This window comes from Mytilus galloprovincialis, chromosome 1 (genome assembly GCF_965363235.1).
Source record: "Mytilus galloprovincialis chromosome 1, xbMytGall1.hap1.1, whole genome shotgun sequence".
Classification (NCBI taxonomy): domain Eukaryota; kingdom Metazoa; phylum Mollusca; class Bivalvia; order Mytilida; family Mytilidae; genus Mytilus; species Mytilus galloprovincialis.
This window is the reverse complement of record NC_134838.1, coordinates 106227964-106252782: the sequence shown is the minus strand read 5'-3', so window position 1 is coordinate 106252782 and position 24819 is coordinate 106227964. Positions and strand designations below refer to the sequence as shown.

The window sequence follows — 24819 nt, the reverse complement described above, 5'->3', positions numbered from 1 at the left end:
CCACCCTATCTACCTTAATAGAAAACCAAGTGTTTAACTAATGTACTAGACGTCAATATTACAAAACGCCAATATATCATGATTTTGACGTTGACATACGACGTTACCAAAAGTGACTCAAACATCGAGCGTAATCTCTAAGCTTTTTTAGAAGTTAGCTAACGCCACCGCCGCCGGATCACTATCTCTATGTCGAGCTTTCTGCTACAGAAGTCGCAGGCTCGACAAAAATCAGTTGTTGGCATGATACGGGTTATGTTCTTCTCATATATTTTATGATAGTATGATACTAAACCCCTAACGGGAGGGATTCTGCTTGATTTTTATGTAATGAAGATATAATCTTTCAAATCGTTAAATTGAGGTCCGGAGCTGGCATGTCAGTAACTGCTAGTAATCCTTCGTTAATCTATTGATCATTGTCATTTTGTTTTTTTGTTACCTATTCTGACATCGAACTCGGACTTCACTTGAACTAAGTTTTACTGTACATTTTGCTGTGCGTTCTACAATGGATAGAGTTATGAGGGAGGTTCAGATCTCACAAAACATGTTTAACCTCGCCGTATTTTTGCGCGTGTCCATAGTCAAGAGCATCTTGCCTTTGTTAGTCTTGTGTGTGTTTTTTATTTAAATTTTAGTTCATTTATATGTTTTTGAGTTTAGTGTGATGTCCATTTTCACATGTTTGTTAAGGAGCCAACTGAAAGACGCCTCCGGGTCGGGATTTTCTCGCTGAATACCTGTTGGTGGCCTTTTGCTGTTTTCTGCTCTTTGGTCGGGTTGTTGTCTCTTAAACACGTTTACCATTTCCATTCGTATTTTAAAGTTACTTAAATGTCAGCTGTGGTCAATATATGAATACTAAATAAAATAAATCATATGTAAATAAAATATTATGAAGCAAATAAATTAACAGCCTGAAATAAACAAGGGATGAAAAGGAAAATAATCGATACTTATTACAAAATAATGATATTCAACTCATACGATGACATGTATTGATGTGGAGAATAGAACAGCACAGAAAGGGAAAATGAAATGTAACAAATGACAGTATGGCTGTATACATCTAACAATGAGGAATAAAGGCAAGAACATAGTCAACTTTGAAACTCCTTTGTTAGCGTGTGTAACTATGAATTTCACAATCAAATTGCTATTTTCAAATATTTTTGATTGTTTAAAGTCCTATCCAATGTGGATAGAAATGATCTTTATGATTTAGTATCCTTTCAAATCGTGAACCTTTTTTAGCAGCATCCTTTAAATACACAACTTCTCCATTAGTTAGGTATCCAATCCACCAGCCAAATGTTCCTATGGTCATTATTGTATGATCGCAAGCAACTACAGTTGCCATATCCAAGTCTCTTTTCCCTAAAGATACATATTCAATCGGTACATGTGAAGGCATGTTATCCTTAGACCATTTCATACCGTCCGATATCACAATAAATAAAACAAATTTATATTTTGTAACGTAGTAATTAACTGACCGGTTTAAATATTCTGGTGTTGCTATATTGAAGCCGTCGTTATTGCCGACTTTATCACCTCTCCTTATATGGACGCCGACTAAAGTAATATTCTGACGAGATTTTATATTTCTTTTCTGTAATATCTTGTTAATTTCCTGTTCTGCAGCGTCTTTTATATGCTTCCGAAAGGTCAATTGCTTTCGAAGTTGTTTGTCATATTTGTAGAAGTATTTCCATGATTGGAGTCCATATCCCAATTGAATTTGACTTGATGGACTAAATTCCAAGAGTGTACTATTATATGTTGGGGATGCTTTGTCTAATACTTTCGGAAATCCTTTACAAAAGTCACTTATGTTTGTGTATTTCACATTTATTTCGAATACTTGTCTAATCTGGGCTTTTGACGGAATAAGGACATCCATGTCTTTAGACATTGCAGCAGCGAAAGCTGTAGAAAACTGAAATAATCTATTTCCTAGTCCGCCTTGTAAAATTGGACAAATTAACCCTTTCTTTGTCGCAATATTTTTATATGATTCGATCGTTACTATTGTATTTCTGTCTGACGGCAAAGCTATAATTGTATTTGTCGATTTTAAAACGAGTTGACCGAATAACAAATAAACTAAAAGTCCTATTAGTATGCCTGAAATAGAAATACTGATAATAAAAAAAATGCATATTATGTACCTATCATTTGGACTTTCGTTAGTTTCACCAAACTATACATTGCACAATGTGTCATTGCTACTAATTTTTATTTGGGCATCCTTTGAACTTAACAGTGAAAGTAAAGCGTCGTAGAAAGATTAAAGCGTAATATATAAAGGCATAAAATATGTAAATTATAACTTTCTCAATAGCGTTACTTGTTATATTATTTTATGCATGTCTTAATCAATTTCCTTTATTGGCAAGGTTTTTATTCGTGTATACTTGATCCGTTAAATTGACATCATATCATATGCAAGGTGTAATGTTTATGAATATTTTATCAAGCTAAATAAAAGTCGATAAATAAATATCTGTATATGCTACTAAATATTGTTAAATCAATTGTTACAGAAAGTGATCGTCTTTTCATTACTAAAAATTGATTTCTCAAGACTAAAATCTATTTGTTTACACGAGTAATACTACTAATATTAATCTTTATTTCGAGAAGGTTGCACAGTTAGCTTCAAATCAGAAAGAAAAAGGGGAATATGTCAAAGAGACAACAACCCGACCAATGAGTAGAAACAGCCCAAGACAAACAATCATTATGGGTCTTCAATGCAACGAGAAAATCCAGCACCCCGAGTCAGGCTGCAGCTGGCCCCTTAACAATAATTAATAGTAGATCAGCAAAATGGACGGCACAATGAACTCCGAAACATAGCTATAAATCAAAATTATAATGTGAGTCGTTTATAATTTGTTTTAGATCGAGTTTACGTTTTGTTTCGCTCCGTTGATTTGTGCCGAAATTACGAGTTTTGGACTTTGAAAAATTGGTGAAAATAGTAGTTATATGAACTCATGCAAAGACTATGAGTGCATCCACCTGAAACAACTGCAGGAAGACATGTCCGACCCGTCAAGTCTTTGCTCTTACGCCTTAATGTCGCGTGCGTGCTTAGCGGGAAAGTATCAACTATCAATTTTAAAGTCATTGGTTTGACCCAGCCGGGATCCAAGACATTTAATATTATTTTTAAACATCAAACAAGCTAATTTGTACCGTTATCAGTTTTTAATTTCTGAGGTCTTAACAATTGTTTTCCATTTACTGGTAATAATCTACGTATTAATAATAAACAAACTCGGGTTTTCACTTTTTAGTTTAGGGTAGTGCAAATTATATCCTCTAAGGAAAAACATGTCTTTTGTAGAATATGATTAGTGAGCATAAAAAATTAAGCAGAAACATATTTGCAAGTCATTTTGCATCCAAGATGAAGGGATCTCCATTTAGAGATTTCTCTATGAACGCAAAAAGCATAAACATTTACGAAGAGTGTTTAAAAAGAAGCCTTGTCAATGAAGAAAATTGATTAAGACATATTGCATTCAATTTATTTGTTTAAAATGGGTGCATTTTCCTAATGAACATATGATGCTAGATATCCACTAGCAAACAAAACCAATTGACAGAAATAATCGAATCCTTTCATTCATATCATGAGTTTTAGAAGCTGTCTGTTTTATTGTGTAGGTTGTTGATTAATACTTGACTTCATTCCCCCTCCCCCTCCCCCATTTACCTTAATAAGGTGTCATTATACAGACTGTATAGTTTTCTTGTGACATGGTTTGCTACGTTTTTGTTAAAATGTCGTTACGTCTTTCTTTTGTTGTTTCATTTTCATTTTCCAATGTGCTTTCTCTTTCTTTTTGATATGTTTATATGGTTACTTTTTCACGTATCCGTGAACCAGTGTATTTTTGTGATTTTCATTAAGCCTTAAATATTATCTTACATTTTCCTACATTCTTCAATATTTCTGTAAATGAATTTGTCTGAAATATAGAAGCATATAGATGTATAACTTAAAAGTGGTTTTACAATATGGTTCAAAAGGCATAATTTCCACCTTTACACCTAAAACTGTACTTTAAAAGTTTGGGGTTCTGAGAAATTGAAAAACATGTTAATTTCTTAAGAGTATTAATCCTGCTTTGTATTAGACCAACACGCTGAGCAAGACTGTTAACGACTAGTTCACAAGGTAACAGTCCGCAAGAAGACATGTCACCTTACCCGGACACATTATTCTGAGTCCAAACCGACCAGTCTGTTCTTCCTCCTAAAAACCGTGTTCGTAGCGGAGAAGCAACCAATATCAATTTTAAAGTCTTTGGTTTGACCTGGCCGTTGTTCAAACCAACGACCACCCACACTCGAGGCGAACACACTACCACGAGATCACTGCTTCTTAAAATTGATTTTTAAACAAAAACTAAGATTTTACCATTTATTTTGATTTGTCAATTACGTTGAAATAACTTGATAATATCAGATTATTACATGGCACTTTTCATGTGGCATGTATTTATATCAGCCCTAGGTTCAATATCAACCCAAGTGAGCATGGCTTCAACAATGCAGAAAAATAACAGATTCGTATATTGATCCTTTTACGTGGTTCCAAATAGAAGATCAAAGAGTGAAAAGTTCACGACGTCGGACCCCAAATTTAGTAAACTCGATATGAAATCTTTCTATCATAAGCCTAATAGAGAAGAAAAACATTTAAATATGGTCGAATCGACAAAAAAACAAATTAAAAAATATACAAACATTGTTTGGAAAAGTCAACTTTTTTAAAAGTAATTTTCTAAATTATGTTTGAAGTTTTAAAAAATGTATTTATTTAATAATAACTAGTTGTTGTTTTTTCAGTATTTTTTTTTAAAAGTATTATTATTTTGCACAATATACTTTCCAGTATCCAAATAATTGTTTTGTACACTACTTTGTAATGTTTTTCACTGAAAACGTAGCATTGAGGTATATTTTCCGGAATTTGCCGAGTATCACCGGAATGCCATGCGATAACGTTAAGGAAAGGCATGTGATAACAGTCGAAGCAAGTGATAAACTTTTCTTATCATATACTTAGACTAAATAACATATGATTTTTACTGTATGATAATAGCATTAAATTAACGTAAATTCCATATTTTTCGAATTGGTGCTTAACGGGCTGATATGAAAAGTTTATCACATGCTTCGATTGTTATCACATGCCTTTCCGTAACGTTATCACATGGCATTCCGGTGATACTCGGCAAATTCCGGAAAATACACCTGAATGCTACGTTTTCAGTGAAAAACATTACGAAATAGTGTACAAAACAATTATTTAGATACTGAAAAGTATATTGTGTAAAATAAGAACAAATAAAATCAAAAAAACAAACAAACAAATTATTAAATAAATGCATTCTCTATAAATTTCAAACATAATTTAGAAAGTTACTTTGAAAAGGTTGACTTTTCCAAACAGTGTTCATTATGTATATTGTTGGTTTTTTTTTTGTTTTTTTTTTTTTTTGGTTTGTCGAGTCGTCCATATTAAAAATGTGTTCTCCTCTGTTGAGGCATATGGTAGAAAGATTTGAAATCGAATGTACTAAATATGGGTCCGACGTCCGTGAACTTTTCAATCTTTGAACTTCTATTTGGGAACAACGTCAAAGGATCAATATATGAATCTGTTATTTTACTCCATTGTTGAAGCATATGATAAAAAGATCATAACATGTCATTTTTCATATCGCATGTGTTATCAGCCCTCGAGCCATGCGGCTCTTGGGCTGATATTGAACCTAGGGCTGATAATACATGCGATATGAAAAATGCCATGTAATAATCTGATAATATCAGCCCGCGAAGCACTAATTCGAAAAATATGGAATTTACGTTAATTTAATGTTATTATCATACAGTAAAAATCATTTGTTATTTAGTCTAAGTATATAATAAGATAAATATAGATTATAACATGGAATTTTTCATATCAGACCCTTATCCGCCCAAGGTCATGATATCAGCCCGAGAGCCGACATGGAAAATGACATGTTATGTTCTTTTTATCATTTACTTCAACAGAAGTCATACAGACAAAAAACTATTTTTAAAACTTTGAAAAAAAGATTTTGTTGTTATATTTGTTTTACAATAATTGATAAGATATTTTCCTGATTCCTAATAATTTTTTCCGGAATTTGCCGAAATGTCATCCGATAACATTACAGCAAAGCATGCGATAATAACCGGAAGCAGTTGATATGAAACAGAAGCAGTTGATATAAACCGGAAGCAGTTGATAACAAAAGTCATATCACACGACTAAGGCTTAATTCGTCAAATTTAATGATTAAATATATGCACAAATAAGCTTTATCATGGGGTACAATTATACCATTATTTTCTATAAGTATATGATAAACTTATATATCAGTTTTTGTTTAAATCCTCTTAGAAGAAGACACTTCTCTTAAATATGTGATATTTTTTATCAAAGATAAACTTTTCCAAAATTAATAAGCCGAATTTCAACAAAATAAAACATGCATATCTACATATAAATCACAAAGTCAACTTGGCAAAATTTCTATTGACCTCCTACCTATACTTTGATTTTTTGCATTTACAAAAGGCATTTCTCAAAATTTGTGATTAAACAAAAAAGGTTGCCTTTACTCCTAAATTAAAGAGTCGGATTTCAGCAAAATATAACATGCACATCTGCATATTTTGCACACCAAATGTGCAAAATTTCATTAACTCCTACCTATATTTTGGGAGTTTTTACGTTTACAAACAACATTTCTCAAAATTTGAGAACTAACAAAAACGATTTTTTTTTCTTAAATAAAAGAGCCGAATTTCACAAAAATAAAATATATGCACACCATCTTCATATTCTGCACAACAACTGTACAAAATTTCATCAGCCACCTAACTTGACATTTTGAGTTTTAGCGTTCACAAAAATTGTAAACGGACGGACGGACAATGTGAAAACTGTAGGGCTCCTGTATCCTCGATGAGGGCCCTAATAATTTATCATGACAAATATGAAGAGACAATGCCCCTCCATTAAAGAAAATGGACACCGAAATAACAGCTTATAATAAACTATGGAACTTGAGAAATTAACCTTATGCCACATATTAAAGTCATATGAACCCTCAATTTTAAAAAAAAATAATGATGCATATGTTTTTTATAACTAAATAGACAATTTTTGTCCATTCGTTTTTGATGTGTTTTGTCATTTGATTTTGTCATGTGACTAGGGACTTTCCGATTTGATTTTCCTCTGAGTTCAGTATTTTTGTGATTTTTTTTCATTATAAAATCTATGTACATATACTTTTTCTGAAGTAAATTCTTTGATTTATCCCCATTTAGATAAAGTTTACTTTTTTTTTAATAGCTTGCTTCGAGGAAGCAATTTGCCGACATATTTTCCGTATGCAAAGTGACCTTATAGCGTGGCCCGTCTCGTAAAAATCCGGTGATCACAATACGCATGATCTCTCATTCATGTAAACTATTATCTGATTTTACATGTTAGACACGTGCCAAATACCCATGCTTATTTGTTGATTGTTTACTATATATACCTTATAAGGTGACAATCGGTAATCTTCGGCTTCAAGACTCGACAAATAATTAGCCGCCATACTTTGCATATTTTCATATAATAACAGACAAAAAGAAAAAAAAATGACGATTATACGATATGTTTAATTGCGTAGAAAATGATAAAAATCGTGCACAGGAGACTTAGTTTATGATAAATACATGCATTGGTTCAATAAATGAATTAACCGATTATTTTTTACCAGTCAATCTTTCAATTTAAGAATTGATGCTTCTTTTTGTAACTTCATTGGGGTGTAAAAGCGTTGACCGAAGTACATTTTGTATGAAGCGCTTTCCGCTTCGGTCTAAAAATGTGCGCACGTTCAACGCTTTTACACACCCTATGAAGTTACTAAAAGAAAAATTCAATACTTACAATTACATTTTTTTAGCTAGGATCATGAAAACACGTTTTTTATTAAGTTTTTATTTAATTCAAATGTGTCATTTATTGTGGGACCTCTAATTATCAACATGAATGATAAATTTTATTGTGTAATGCAATTGCTTAAATAACGCGAGATGTGCAGTTAGCCAATCAAAATAACGTATTATAATGAAACATACATCTAATGTAATTATATGAATTTAAGGTGGTACCCAACACTTTAACTAAAATTAATATGGCTCGTTTAATTTTCTTAAAATTTTGACAAAGTATTTACTTTGACCCTTTGACAAAAATATAACAAGAGTGCACACGCTGAAATGTCTCGCCTTCTATACTATCATTGATATTATGTTGATAGTCCTAAGTATAAAGCTAAGCTTTATTACAACTGTCACATAAACTTAACATTAACCAAGATAACTAAACAAAGACCAATGAACCTTGAAAATAAGGTCAAGGTCACATGACATCTGCCAGCTAGACATGTACACCTTACAATCATTCCATACAACAAATATAGTAGACCTATTGCATATAGTATGAGAAAAACAGACCAAAACACAAAAACTTAACTATAACCACTGAACCATGAAAATGAGGTCAAGGTCAGATGACACCTGCCAGTTGGACATGTACACCTTACAGTCCTTCCATACACCGAATATACTAGCCCTATTGCTTATAGTATCTGAGATATGGACCTGACCACCAAAACTTAACCTTGTTCACTGATCCATGAAATGAGGTCGAGGTCAAGTGAAAACTGTGTGACAGACATGAGGACCTTGCAAGGTACGCACATATCAAATATTTTCATCCTATTACTTATAATAAGAGAGAATTCAACATTACAAAAAAATGAACTTTTGGTGGTCACTGAACCATGAAAATGAGGTCAAGGACATTGGACATGTGACTGACGGAAACTTTGTAACATGAAGCATCTATATACAAAGTATGAAGCATCCAGGTCTTCCACTTTCTAAAATATAAAGCTTTTAAGAAGTGAGCTAACGCCGCCGCTGCCGCCGCCGGATCACTATCCCTATGTCGAGCTTTCTGCAACAAAAGTTGCAGGCTCGACAAAAATTTGAACAAATTTGAACCAACCGTTTTATCTGAAAAATTACACAGGTTATATAGCAGTTTGACAAACACTTATTTTGATCACTGAGAAGCTTAATATTCCTTTAACAACACAACGTAATTAAAACGTTTAGCTGATTTTACAGAGTTATCTCCCTGTAGTGTTAGGTAACACCTTAAATGGAATAGCATCCCAGTTAGGGCAACCAGTCCGGTACCCACGAATGTAGTTCTTAAAAAAATATATATAACTTTTGTTATAAATTGTGTAGTGTTATTATTTCACTAGTTCTGTTACTGAATGTAGATTTATTTGAAAGGGTAGGCTTTCTAGTTTGAAGTTCTGTAAAATTTTTGATTGATTTAAATGTAATCTCTCGTCAGTACATAGAGTAAATTGCCTGAATTCTAGCCTTTATTTTTCGCCGGAAGTAGACAGACTGACCCTGTTGTCAATGAAAACAAATTTTTGCAACGGAATGCCGGTCATGAGGCACTGAGATTGTGCTTAGACACTTCAAAATGAATGCCTAACATGAACCAGAAGTCCCAAGGTGGCTATCAAAATTATTTATTAAACAGGACCCTATGTATTCACTATGATTTTCAATGCGTTCCAATGGGGCAAATAATTGGGTCCCCGTTCCAAATGTCATATAATATTTATCAACTTCAATAGAAAATCATAGGAAAAGTACATGACCCCCCCCCCCCCCCCCCCCCCCCCCCGGAAAAAAACAACAACAACAACAACCACAAACAACAACATTAAACAACAGCAACAACAAAAAAAAAAACGATTTATAGGTTGATTAGGTTGGACAATAATATTGAAATATAATATTACTAGAGTATATCTTTTTGTCCTAGCTAAAGAACGAAATAATCGTTTCAATTATAATTATTTATCTATGAGATGAACTTCCCCCAAAAATATATGGTTCCAAACAATATATGGTTCACAATAAATCAATTACAAACCAACTAACCGTTCTTAGATTTTGCATAATTTGTTCCAAAAAGCAACATAGGAAATCCAAGTAATATTCTTTCCATTATTTTTTTTAATAGAATTAATTGCATAACAGTGTGGTCGACAGTAAAAAGTTTGTAGGTTGTAACTTGTTTGTCAACGGCTATGATTTTATGCTCACCCAGTCTGTCAGAGGCCTTCCAGTGGGGATTGAAATATTCACTTGTTACACATTCCGATACATAAAATGAAACTTTCTTTTTACAAAGCTTGAAAGGAATTTGTTTTAAATATTTATTATAATCATCACATACAACCGTGTCATTTATAAGAATAATAATGTTCAGAGATGATATTATTTAATAATAATAAAAAAAATAGGTTTATCCATTGTAAAAAAAACTATTAAGTTGATGGGGTTAATTCACAAAATATCTCATTGATTAAGAGCACAACTACTTCTACGGTGTGATCATTTAAGAATGGCCTACTTTTTATTCAATGCGTATACATGTGGGTTTTGTTTGTGAAGAGTTCTGGATAATTAAAAAATCATTTGATTTCTTTGTTTAATACCATAAAACGATTCATTCTTTCAGATATTTGTCACTTTGCCTTATTTTCAAGTCCAACACAATTTCTCACGTTTCTTACAAAACTTATATTCTTGAGATGTATTCTTTTGTTGAAAAAAAAATGTATAGATATAGATAGATATAGGAAGATGTGGTATGAGTGCCAATGAGACAACTCTCCTCCCAAGTAATAATTCATAAAAGTAAACCATTATAGGTCAAGGTACGACATGCAACACGGAGCCTTGGCTCACACCGAACAGCAAGTTATAGAGGGCCCCAAAACTACTAGTGTAAAACCATTCAAACGGGAAAACCAACGAGAAACGAAAAACACATATGAACTACATAAACAGACGACATCATGCATTGTAACTTTCAAAGCCAATTAAGTAAAAAAAATAATCTGAAAGAACGTGCGATATCATATTAGGAAAATTGATGGTCAAACCATAACAAAAAAATCAAGTAAAGAATTTTAAGTATTCAACCTTTATAGCTTGCTGTTCGGTGTGAGCCAAGACTCCGTGTTGAAGGCCATTTTTATTTATTTTCAAATTACAAAGGTTATTCCTGATTAGTATTTTTAATTATTTTATTTAGGCGTTTAGAACCTTTGGTGACCTCACAGTTTAAATTTCTATGATAAGTACGTCGTGAGCAGTGGGCATTACAGACGAACGTTCACCTAATTTCCCCCAGTCAATGAATGGTCATAGCTACACTGTTATGAATTTCATTCTATATCAGTTGAGGTTTGATCGCTTACAAGCTTGATATAAGGTTTTGTTTTAATATAATTTTATCGGATAAAACAGAATTTTCGCGTGTCATAAATTATTTATCAGGCCAATTAGAATCAATATAAATATATATGATACTGAGGGAAACTGAACGTGGTATCAAAATGTAGATATATGTATATATGTTTATTTACGTGGTAAATTTTCTTTTGTCTCATGTATTGAAGTACACAGCATGCTTTAATGTTGTCTTAAAACTAATAAAGAAAGGTAAAATTACCTGAATTACAATATTTCTGGAAAACAGGTGATAACGATGTCTGAGCTCTATTACTGGTTATCATGGTTGGGGTGATAACGATGTCTTAGCTCTATTTAATAAATACTGGTAATTGTATCCCTCTATAGAAGGATGATCCTTCTATAAAGGTATAAACACCATGCAAAGGGTTTGTTCCCAACCTGAAAATGCACATCAAATTCCAGGTAAGTTTTCATGTTCTGTTCATGTCCGTGACATTGGACAATAGGTATTTTCACAACTATAGGTGAGTTAAACATTTTATCTGACTGGACAGTATCAAAGTAATGCAGGTGTTTGTTTATTTTTACACCTTCTGCAGAAAGGGAAAAAAATGCCCATCAAAAAACAAAAAAGATTTTATCTTTCTTAAACACAAAATCCATTAAACTTTGATGTATCTAGTGGATGCTAGGACTTAAAACTCTCCAAACAGCACAGGTAAGTCTGTACACAAGTAGTTTTTGAGGTGAAAATACGGCCATCAGTGGCGGATCCAGAAATTTTCATAAGTGGAGGCCCACTGACTGACCTAAGAGGGGACCCGCTCCAGTCATGCTTCAATGATTCCCTATATAAGCAACCAAATTTTTTCCCAAAAAGGGGGGGCCGGGCCCCCTGGGCCCCCCTCTAAATTCGCCTCTGGCCATATTTGTCCATTGGTTATGATGAACCTATGGCGGAGAGCCAGTTTTTAAAACAACATTACTTCCCTTGAAAATGGACTGTTGTGAAATTAACATTTAAATATTACTGTTGATATAAATTATTAGTAAAAATGATTGTTTTACATGTCATAATATCTATTTACTTTATTGTGCTTTAATTTGTTGAAGATATTCACAGATTTTGATAATTTACAACTTATCATTTACTTATAGAGCTTTTCTATTGAACTCGCTCTTGTAAAATTAGTCCTGAGATTAATATTTGTTAAATAGCCAGTCAAGGTCGTTAATAATTTCCATTTTGATGTTGATAAAGTGCTTAATCATTTAGAGAGCCACAGTCTCCCTATAGAGACTTTATACGGTAGGATGTTTTATGAAAGAAAAGCTACCCAACACTGCTTGTTGACACTAGTCACTCTGCAGCAGAGCTTTACTTATAGAAAGCTTGATGGTCTTGCACAGACCTTACCACTAACTGTAAGATGACATTGTTATATATAGAACAAAATGTCAACCTTCAGTCTTGCTGGTCTTGCACAGACCTCACCATATTTTGTCACTTTTATGTGAGTTTTAACTTATTTACATTTGAATACTTTTATCTTTATAGTATTGTTGATATTTGCTAAATTGTAATTTATTATAATAAACTATAAAAACTTGCCAGTGTTAAGTCATACAAAAGCCAAATATGAAGGATCAGAGACTCAGGATTCCGATACCTACTCTTTACACGGTCTGGGGTAAAATATGTAAAAGTTGACACAAAAAATACGCAATGTAAAAACCCCTCCGGTTACAAACCTTAAGGTTCATCTATACACTTTAACAAAAATGGCCGTGTTTACACCATGAGATTTTCTCTCAGTGCAGACAAAAATGTGAAATTTTAAAAGATTTAAAGCATGGCAGCACCTAGAGAAATACATGTTACATCCAATTAATGTTTTAAAAGATTTAAATCCTGGCAGCACCTAGAGAAATACATGGTACATCCAATTAATGTTTTAAAAGATTTAAAGCCTGGCAGCACCTAGAGAAATACATGTTACATCCAATTAATGTTTTAAGAGATTTAAATCCTGGCAGCACCTAGAAAAATACATATTACATCCAATTAATGTTTTAAAAGATTTAAATCCTGGCAGCACCTAGAGAAATACATGTTACATTCAATTAATGTTTTAAAAGATTTAAAGCCTGGCAGCACCTAGAGAAATACATGTTACATCCAATTAATGTTTTAAAAGATTTAAAGCCTGGCAGCACCTAGAGAAATACATGTTACATCCAATTAATGTTTTAAAAGATTTAAAGCCTGGCAGCACCTAGAGAAATACATATTACATCCAATTAATGTTTTAAAAGATTTACAGCCTGGCAGCACCTAGAGAAATACATGTTACATCCAATTAATGTTTTAAAAGATTTAAAGCCTGGCAGCACCTTGAGAAATACATATTACATCCAATCAATGTTTTAAAAGATTTAAAGCCTGGCAGCACCTTGAGAAATACATATTACATCCAATCAATGTTTTAAAAGATTTAAAGCCTGGCAGCACCTAGAGAAATACATGTTACATCCAATTAATGTTTTAAAAAATTTAAAGCCTGGCAGCACCTAGAGAAGTACATGTTACATCCAATTAATGTTTTAAAAAGTCAAAACACTATAGATTTCGATGAACATTTTCTTTCCTTGCCACAGAAAATGGTGAAATAAACAAACACCTGAGTTTTCTTTGAAACAATTCACTCATTTACACTATTTAAATCACCTTTGTTGTGAGTAGATTTCTATTGTCCATTTCAATTAATATGATACAATACAATCATTACCTGAGAGGACCATCTCAAAGATTTTACGTGACTGTTTATTTTTACACTACCTGTGGCAAGGAAAGAAAATGTTTAGCAAAATCCACAAAAGTTTTTTTCATTTTAAAATAGAAAATGAATACAACTTCTATGTATCAAGGTGTGACAGAATATAAGTTCCCCATAATATTTGTTCTTTATATATATCATTTTATTCTGGTATCACCTAAGTTGGACAAAGGTATACAGAAAAACACATTAGTTTACATTACATTGAATATATGTACATTTGTTGAGGAAGCATTAAATATGAGTTTTTTTTTTACAACGGTATGATCAGTATAGCCGACAGGTTAACATCAGAGAGAATCCACTTTGTCATTTATAATTCTAATAATTGGCACAATTTTCGAAGTTTAGATTTCTGTTTTTGGTTCATAATAGCATTAAATTTTAAAACATTACAGTTCGTTAGGTATTTCTTGTCAATAAGTATTGTTCTATCTGTCAAGTGACTGCTACATTCCATTACATAGTGGTATTCGTCACCTATAGCAACTCTGCACAACGGACACTTTCTCTGTTCTCAGGGAATGTTTTGCCATCTACCATTTTCAATCGGCAGTTTATGGTTCTAAAGAACTTTTAGCATATAACAAAAGTTCCATTGGGAACTTTCCTTATATGATATTTTATCCAATGCTATAAGAAAATTTCCTTCTCAAAGGATAAAATATTACATAAGAAAAGTTCCCAATGGAACTTTTGTCATATGCTAAAAGTTCTTTGGAATATTAGCATGATTAGTATGGGCAATGTTTTATATAATAAAAGTTCCAGAAATATTTGCTATATTATAAAAGTTCCAGGAATATTTGTTATATTATAAAAGTTCCAGGAATATTTGTTATATTATAAAAGTTCTAGGAATATTTGTTACATTAAAAAAGTTCCAGGCATATTGGAATATTGGCTATATTATAAATGTTCCAGGAATAGTTATCATGGTTATTAGATAATTAAAGTTCTAGAAATATTTATTATATGGTCAAAGTTCTAGGAATGTATACTATAATATCCAAAATTATTTCTAGCTACAAATTTATGGAAGTAAATTTCCAATAATAAAGTACAGGCATTTTCATACCTTATCTAGAATAAGAGCCATCGTTTAAATATGTAAACAAAATGTATTCCTCAGACTCCATTCTTTGTATGTACTACATGTACAGGTAAATGTCATGTGAAGTGAACATTAATTAAGATGTAATCAGGTGTAAAAAATCAAATGACACTCTTTCTTTAAAGGGTCAAATATTATGAAACCATATGATGTTTTAGTTCCAAGAAAATATCTTATTAAGGTTCATATGGCTAAAATGGCCGTATTTTCACCTCAAAATTTACTCTGTGTACAGACAAACCTGTGCATCTGGAAAAGTTTTAAGGCATAGCATGAATTCAAATGCATTGTATGATTTATAAAATTCATAACTTAACTGGATTTTGCCGTGCACTTTTTTTCGTCCCTACAGAAGATAATGAAATTAACAAACAGTTGAGTTTCCCTTGATATGGTCCACTCAGGTACACAGTTTAAATCACCAATTATTGTCAGGTATCTATTGTCCATCTAATGTCCATGTCAATTAAAACGCTCACTTTAATTATTACCTGTGGGGAATTTCTCAAACCTGTTTCCCAACTTAGTTTATTTTGGCACACTCTTGAGAATTTTTTTTTTATCTTTATTCTAAAAAGTGCACTGCAAAAACTTGGTAAGTTTTTATTTTTCTTAAACATAAAACATATTTGAAATTTATTTATCTAGGGCATGCTATGCCTGATTTTTTTTTACAGATGCACAGGTTTGTCTGTACTCAGAGTAAATTTTGAGGTAAAAATACGGCCATTTTAGCCAAAGGGTCCACATGCATGAACTTTAAGGTAGAATTAATATTATGTAATTTTTGTTCCAAAGAACTTTTGTTTTCCATCATTTGTTCAAGGGGGAACAAGTATTATGCGGGACAAATATATGTTCACATCTGCACTCAGAGAAAATTTCATGGTGTAAACACAACAATTTTTGTTAAAGTGTATAGATCAGTGAACCTTAAAGGAAGCTTATCAAACCTGTTTCCCCAACTAAGTTTATTTTCGCACCTTCTGCAGGAACGAAAAAAAAAATAAACAACAAAATCCAGTTAGGTTTTAATATTCTGAATTTCAAATAAAATGTATGTTAAATTTTATTTATCTAGGTTCAGCCATGCTATAAAACTTTTCCCGATGCAAAGGTTTGTCTGTACACAGAGTGAAATTTGTAGTGAAAATACGGCCATATATTTGGGAAAAGTTTATGATGAACCTTAAAAATAATTCCATTTCTTTTGATTAATTTCAACTGGATATCAGCCTGCCTAATAAATAACAACTTACCCTTTCTGTCGTTATGTTTTTCATTGCTGTATTCTAAGTGTATATCCGATTCGCCTTTAATTGTTTATACATACATACATGTATTTGTTCCTACAGAGAATACAAAATCGATCAACCGTGAAATGGTCATTAACATTTATTTGTTGACAACAAACCACCCACGGACATGTCACGTGGACACATGTAATCTTGGGGATTAATAATTAAAAATATATGTAGAATGTATTCATACGAAATCCGGTTAGTGTCAACTTGGAGTTTTATTTTTTTAAAAGTCGTTATAACGACTTAGTATAAACACGTTGTTGCAGGTATTACTCGATTTATTTCACTTAACTTGGCGGGGTTTAACCGGTTCGCTTATCATAGACCAGTCCATCTATAAAGATTTTCCTCAAAATATTTACATGATGTATTTTAAGTGTAATCAAATCAATGAATTGTATATTTAAACTTAAATATACAATTCCTTGATGTAACAAAAGGATATTAAAAGTTTTAAGTCATACATATTATTTTATATATAAATTATATATAAATATACTAATAATTAAATGATTTGGAAAATACGTTGAAGGTATAAACAGTCGGCATGAGAATTCCGAATGCAATAAGGTTCTATCCGGGCACTCTGGTTCTAAACCTTGGTTCCATCTGGGCTGTCTGGTTCTGAACCTTGGTTCTATCCGTGTTCTTTTGTTCGAAACCATGGTAACTGGTTCAACATCCGGGTTGTTTGGTTATAGCAACCCGACTTCTTGGTTCAATCTGGGTTCTATTATAGATTATTCAAATGTTCCCGTTGAACTTGTAGAAGATAACCACAAGTATCCAAATAAAAAGATTAAGTAGGCCAAAGACGCTAAAATTGTTTTATAACATCAAACATTTCAGTATCGTCGGTAAAAAAAAGCTGTAGAGTTGGGTGCTCACTTTCGCCATATCTTTCCATGTTTTCTTCAGTTTAGATTTTAAAAACAAAACGAAATATACATTATATCAAACATCCTTTTATTTAATTCAGTCGTTGTGTTTTTATTTATTTCTCTTAACTCATTCCTTATTTCCGTTAATATTTCTAGAAGTTTTAAAACAACAAAATTAGGACCTGTCGTTCAATTGGCCAACGATATATGCATCTACCCACTTGACCAGTTGACGACTTTCATATATATTTGATTGCACATTTAAAGTTCGAATAAATTTTATTTATAATAGCTGCTTTGTAATAAAAGGATTTAAAATCTACAATTTTAAAGCCCGTTATCCATTGGGTACAAACTCGAAGATTTTAATTTGGGCAGGTGGTGGTTCACTGTTGGGTATTTAACATTTGTGTTTATTAGTTTGATCGCAACCTCGCTTTGGTCTTTTCGAAATACGTCGGCAAGATTGCAGCAGACGAAAATTGGACGAGAAAATAATCTTCTTAAAAAAGTTGAAATAACACCTGAAATAGGTTTGATAAAGGGCTATAAGTTTATTTTGATATACGATAAAGACGGATTGATATCGATTTAATCCCGATGTCTTGAAATTTTAGTTAAAAACGACATTTAAAAACATACAAAAATTTAATGTGCAAATGAATGTCGAATTTAAGTAAACGGTCACAGCCAAAAATAAATCAAACCAAGATTGTGTTAGACATTATATTTTTATGCAATTTGAAAATGTGAAGGAATTTATAACTGTTATTGCCGTACTTTAGTGATATAAGGGGTTTTCAAATCAACCAAATATTTTCACAATGAAATTTTGAAATAGCTTATTGTCAGCATATAAATTGATGCAGTCGATAACTTAGTTCATCGAAATACAGGACAAAAATGAGCAAAAAGTTGAGTGTTTCGACTCTATTTATTGACAAACTTGTAATGACAAACTTCCGGTTAACGGTGGGCATAAAAACCGGAACCGGCTTTGATAAACTCGTATGTTTCGGATTTGCACAAATGGCAAAACAATCATTTTAGTAAGTAGTAATTGATTCTTAGTTTATATATCCTGAGAATAACACGAAAGAGCAAACTATAGGCATATAATCGGAGAGAGATTTGTGAAATACGTATGTTTTTGGATATTCACTTTTAATATTTTATATATATATATAAGGTAAAGCACATGTATTTGAATGAAGATAACACATACACTTTAAGTTTCAGATCATGTATAGGAGGTCCGGCAGAAAAAGGGTGCCGACAAGCAGGGCCAATAATGGAGGCGCAGCGGCTGCTGCAAAGAAGTCGAAACAGCAACAGGAAGAGGCGACTGCTAATATTGCAGATAGATTACCTAGAACAAGTGGAACACCACCTGTACAGCTCGGCTCAAACACAGTGACAACTAATGTACTACCACACAGTCCAATAATGATCCCAGCAACACTGCCAGCAGAAACAATTTACCCTGCTCCAGGTAATACAACATTACACCAACCCCTAATTAACACAGGTTATGCCTTACCCATTGAAACGGTTAAGGCGTCAGATGACATAGCGCGAAACGTATCGCAAAATGTCAAACAAAAAGTAATAAATGGGGAATATGTAGATATGGGCAGTTTGTTAAATAATTCACAAAACATAACAGGAGTGAATCAAACACTTACATTTAATCAGGGACAGATTATATTACAACCTAAGCAACAGGATACAAGAATTAACACAATAGGTATATGGACGGATGCCTTTTTAATATATATCAGTATTTATTGTACTATACATACATCTCAGTTCCAAGAACTGTTGAAGTATATGCAAACTGTCAGGTTAGGGGCTAAACGCTATGCAGGTTTAGGATGGAAATTGTATGATGAACAGTTTAGACTACGTAGATCACAGGAGCCTGCTGGATCCTGGTCTGTCATAGACACTGAGCTATGGTTATTGTATATGCAACCAGCAGGTCCAATTAATGGGCCAGAGTTCAATATTGCACAAAAACCAACAAACAATTTTCTTAAATGCTATGCATATAATTATAATGGGACGTGCACCCAACAATATTGCACATACAAACATGCTTGTTTAAAATGCAGTGGGGTACATCCGGTTATATATTGCACTAATAGCAAAGTGACTAACTCTAATAATCCTCAGTCACCTGGGATTGTTCAGAGATTCAGATCAGCCCGGCCTCAAGCACCACAAAAAACAGCATCTAATTTTCAACCCTTTGCACCTAGGCAAATGCAAAATAACACAAGATTCCGTTCTCCTGGAGCATTTATGGGACAAAGGCAAAACCCCAGTCAAAATTAAATCTTTAAGAGAATTACTGTCAAATTATGAAAACAAAACTGATGCAGCAATGTTATTATTGGGATTTATAGAGGGGTTTAGATTAAACTATACTGGTCCAAGGATCTCGAGTTTTGCAAGCAATCTCATTTCGGCAGAAGTTCACAAAACTGAAACGAATTTAAAATTACAAAAAGAAGTGCATCTTGGTAGAATGTTGGGCCCCTTTTCAAAAATACCAATTTCAACTTTAAGAATATCTCCTATTGGGGTAGTTTCAAAAAATGACGGTGGATGGCGTCTTATAACTCACTTGTCATATCCTCTAAACTGGAGTGTGAATGATTTCATTGATCCAGAAATTTGTAAAGTAAAGTATTCTTCTTTTGATAAAGTGGTTGGGATGATCTCTGAATTAGGAAATAACGTGCTTTGCGCAAAAATGGACATTAGTCAGGCCTTTAGAATTTTATTGGTTCACCCAGCTGATTTTGACCTTCTGGGAATTTTCTTTGATGGGAAATATTATATTAATAAATGTCTGCCTGAAGGCTGTTCTATATCATGTGCCCTCTTTGAAAAATTTGCCACTTTTTTGCATAAAACAGTTGCATTGAAAGCTGGCATTGAGACTTTAGACCACTATTTGGATGACTTTTTCTTTGCTGGTGAAAGTTCAACGGATAATTGTACCATTTTGATGGACACTTTTAATGAAGTATGTAGGCAGCTAGGTGTTCCACTAGCAGAGAATAAAACAGTAGGTCCTACCACATGTATCACATTTTTAGGCCTTGAAATTGACACAGTACTTATGTTGGTTAGAATCCCCCCTGAAAAACTGGATAAACTTAAATTTATGCTTGATCAGGTCTTGTCGAAAAAGAAAATGGCACTGAAGGAACTTGAATCAATTACTGGTTTAATGGTATTTTGTTCAAGGGCTATTATATCAGCCCGTGCTTTTATTCGTCGTTTTTACGATTTGATAGCTTCAGTTAAGAATGGAAAGCCTTATTATACTGTCAGATTGAATTCAGAGGTCAAAGCAGATGCTAGAGTTTGGCTAAATTTTCTAGATCAATTCAATGGTCAGTGTTATTTTCCTGATAGATTTTGGTCGACTAATGAAAGTCTGGAATTATTCACTGATAGTGCAGGTAATGTTTTATTAGGTTGTGGAGCTTATTTTCAAGGTCACTGGGTACAATACCAGTGGCCAAGTAGTTGGGCTGATACTAGCATTTTATTGGATATAACATGTTTGGAGCTTATTCCCATCGTGCTGTCGTTCATGATATGGGGTCGTTCATTTAGAAATAAAAAGATTCTGTTGAGAATAGATAATCAGGCATTAGTAAGCATTGTGAACAAAAGAACATCAAAATCAAAGAGAGTTATGATATTGATAAGACAACTAGTTTTTCTCACTATGAACAATAACATACAATTTAGGGCACAACATATTGAGGGTGAGCATAATGCAATCGCAGATGCTCTTTCTCGATTTCAGGAACAACGTTTTATGGACTTGGTCCCGAATGCAGACAGTTCTCCAGCAGCAATCCCACAAGAATTCCTGTCGATGATTTCAGAACTGAAATGAATCATTTACTTATAAATTCATTAGCACCCAGTACACAGAAAGCATATTTGCATAGCATGGACATATTTGTTAAATTCAGAGAAAATCATGGTTTTTCTGATGTCTGGCCTATTCCGCTTGATGACTTGACATCATTCATTGTTTATATGTTTAGAAAGAAATTGTCCCACTCAACAGTATCTGGCTATATTTCAGGCTTAAGTTACTTTAATAAAATCAACAATTTAGAAGACAATACACAGACATTTGTTGTCAGAAAATTGATTGAAGGAATAAAAAGGTTGGGGGGCCCAAATCAAAAGGACACTAGATTACCCATAACGAGAGATATATTGGAAAAATTATTGAGGTCACTGGCGGTGATTTGCAAAAACGGGTATGAGACAAAACTGTTTATGGCTTCATTTTCGCTAGCCTTTCATGGTTTTATGAGAGTAGGTGAAATAACAGTTGATTGTAAAAATAAGCAGATGCATACTGTAAAATTTGAAAATATAAAGCTTTGTGATGCAAGATTAGAGGTTTTATTGACGTCATCTAAAACTGATCAGTTTGGTTCTGGAACAACAATCGTTATTTCTAAGCAGAAAAACAAAAATGTATGTCCAGTACAAATAATGGCTAATTTTATTAAAGTTCGCCCACCTTATCTGGGACCTTTATTTTGTCATTTTGATGGATCCCCCCTTACAAGATACCAGTTTTCAGCATTATTAAAAAGGTCTCTGTCAGTAATTGGTATAGAAAACAATGGATTTAAGTCCCATTCCTTTAGAATTGGCATGGCAACTACATGTGCATTAGAAGGTATTTCTGATGAACAAATTAAAGAAATGGGACGTTGGAAGTCACAGGCCTTTTTGCGTTACATTAGGATTTAAATGCCTGAACATCATATATGTACATTTATTTGTGTAAATATGTTTCTATATTTGCTTATTTTGTAATGCAGTCTTGAGCTGGCATTTAAATAATATTGTATTATGTAAATAAATGGTATGTCCTGCATCAATATAAGCAAGTAATAATTGCTTTCTAAGAATTGCAGGACATGCTACAGTTTGGATCGTTGGATCCTCGATTATTAAGCATGCCTTTGGGGAAGCCAGAGGAAGACCGGGAGGGGTAAACTTGGGGCTGCAGAGGATGGGAGTAAATATTTGGTGGCAGGGAAAATGTGGAGGTAAAGTGCTGGACATGAAACAACAAATAAGAACCATGTTAAAATATGAAGATCCGCCAACTATATTAGTTTTACATATTGGAGGCAATGATATAGGGGAAAAAAGTTCAAAAACTCTTTGTGAACTAATAAGGAAACAGTTCAGTTGGATGCGTCAACTGATGTTGGACACAGTTTTTGTCTGGTCTCAAATTATTCCGAGATCAAGTTGGCGTTACTCTGACAATATTAATGCCATGGAAAAATGTAGAATGAGGGTTAATACCTCTATAGCATCATTTTTAACCAAAACAGATGGTTGTTACCTCCGTTACCCTGATATAAAGGCTAATGAATTATTCTTAATGAAAGATGGAGTGCATTTGACGTCTTTGGGAAATAACATTTTTTTGAATACCCTCCAGGGAGGATTAGAAATGATCATCAGGAATCTTGGCATTAATTTAACCTTCCCCGACTGTAAATAGATACAACTGTTATGTTAACATTTTATATCTGACGTTTCAAGTAAGTTACTAGGAAGTAACTTGAAAGTTAATATATTAAATTGTATTTGGCACAGCTTCGCGCAGCTACACCCCCTCTTTTCAGTGGCGGTTGTCCAATCAGATCAAGTTGTTACCCTGATCTTATCGGACAATTTGGCACATTTCGCTGCGCTGGATTTAACATTCATATATTCAGTGAACAGTAATGATAGCCTCTGATTACCAGGGCTCATCAGTCAACTTCTCGTACCAGACATATTACTTAAATATATTTATATTAGTGGTTTGCCATAATTTGCGGTAGCCACATTATAATTTACATATATATTAAATACAGACATTGATAAATATATTTCAGAGCAAGATTGCCAATTTAAATACATATTATATATCATATATGTTATATTTTATTCAAGATAAAGCTGTGGCCAAATACTGCCAAAACCTTATTATCTATTTGTTATGTTTTGGGCCTCGAGGATAAAAGGATTTAAAATCTACAATTTTAAAGCCCGTTATCCATTGGGTACAAACTCGAAGATTTTAATTTGGGCAGGTGGTGGTTCACTGTTGGGTATTTAACATTTGTGTTTATTAGTTTGATCGCAACCTCGCTTTGGTCTTTTCGAAATACGTCGGCAAGATTGCAGCAGACGAAAATTGGACGAGAAAATAATCTTCTTAAAAAACCCACCACCCTCCCAATGTAAATTAATTTTGTGTTACATGTGTATTTGTTCTGAATGGAAGTAAGAAACCAGATACTGCTTTTAAGTTTATATTTCAGCTTAATTCTGCTAATGGTACTGAGATGGGAGAGTAGGAGACAACTAGTGAACACAATGTAGATGTAAAAGTGGACATTGGCAGAGCACATTTGGCACATTTCGCTGCGCTGGATTTAACATTCATATATTCAGTGAACAGTAATGATAGCCTCTGATTACCAGGGCTCATCAGTCAACTTCTCGTACCAGACATATTACTTAAATATATTTATATTAGTGGTTTGCCATAATTTGCGGTAGCCACATTATAATTTACATATATATTAAATACAGACATTGATAAATATATTTCAGAGCAAGATTGCCAATTTAAATACATATTATATATCATATATGTTATATTTTATTCAAGATAAAGCTGTGGCCAAATACTGCCAAAACCTTATTATCTATTTGTTATGTTTTGGGCCTCGAGGATAATGTCAGATTTGATAGAAATACGTGTGAAGTATATGTAAGAAAGTGACGATCAAGCGAAAATATTTATAATTGCATATTCACAACAAACTGGTTTTTTTTTCTGTATAAAGTTATTTTCATTTATGTTCTTCGTTGCATCTTTAAAACACAATTTATCAGTTGTCTTTTGAAATGCACGAACAAACATGCGACAATAACTCTAGCAACCAACACCACTGCTTTTGACATTGACACTGTCACAGAAAAGAACCTTTTTCATTATTTCTATTTACCGTTGTAAACTCTTATACTCAAAACAGATTACAAACGGAGAACGCTTTACAACGTTCTATTTAGTTATTTGGTTTAAATAGTAAATCATGGTGAATTTGTACTTGGGCGTTTACCATTTACATATGTAAATATATATGTTAGAATGTTCAGTATAATTGTCATTGGTTGGAGTTATTAGAATATAATAATTG

At 33.0% G+C, this 24819-nt stretch overlaps 2 long non-coding RNA genes across 2 annotated transcripts; one reads left to right on the top strand and one right to left on the bottom strand.

The window, feature by feature from the left end:
- Positions 1 to 878: 878 nt before the first annotated feature.
- On the bottom strand, positions 879 to 16775 carry LOC143049117 (uncharacterized). Its single transcript, XR_012970073.1, has 3 exons — positions 16629 to 16775; positions 3947 to 3986; positions 879 to 2130 (listed from the first exon to the last, which is right to left on the bottom strand). It is a non-coding gene; the product is annotated as an uncharacterized LOC143049117 (long non-coding RNA).
- Positions 16776 to 16990: 215 nt separating this feature from the next.
- Positions 16991 to 24320, top strand: LOC143049136 (uncharacterized). Its single transcript, XR_012970082.1, has 2 exons — positions 16991 to 18087; positions 18788 to 24320. It is a non-coding gene; the product is annotated as an uncharacterized LOC143049136 (long non-coding RNA).
- The last annotated feature ends 499 nt before the right edge of the window (positions 24321 to 24819 follow it).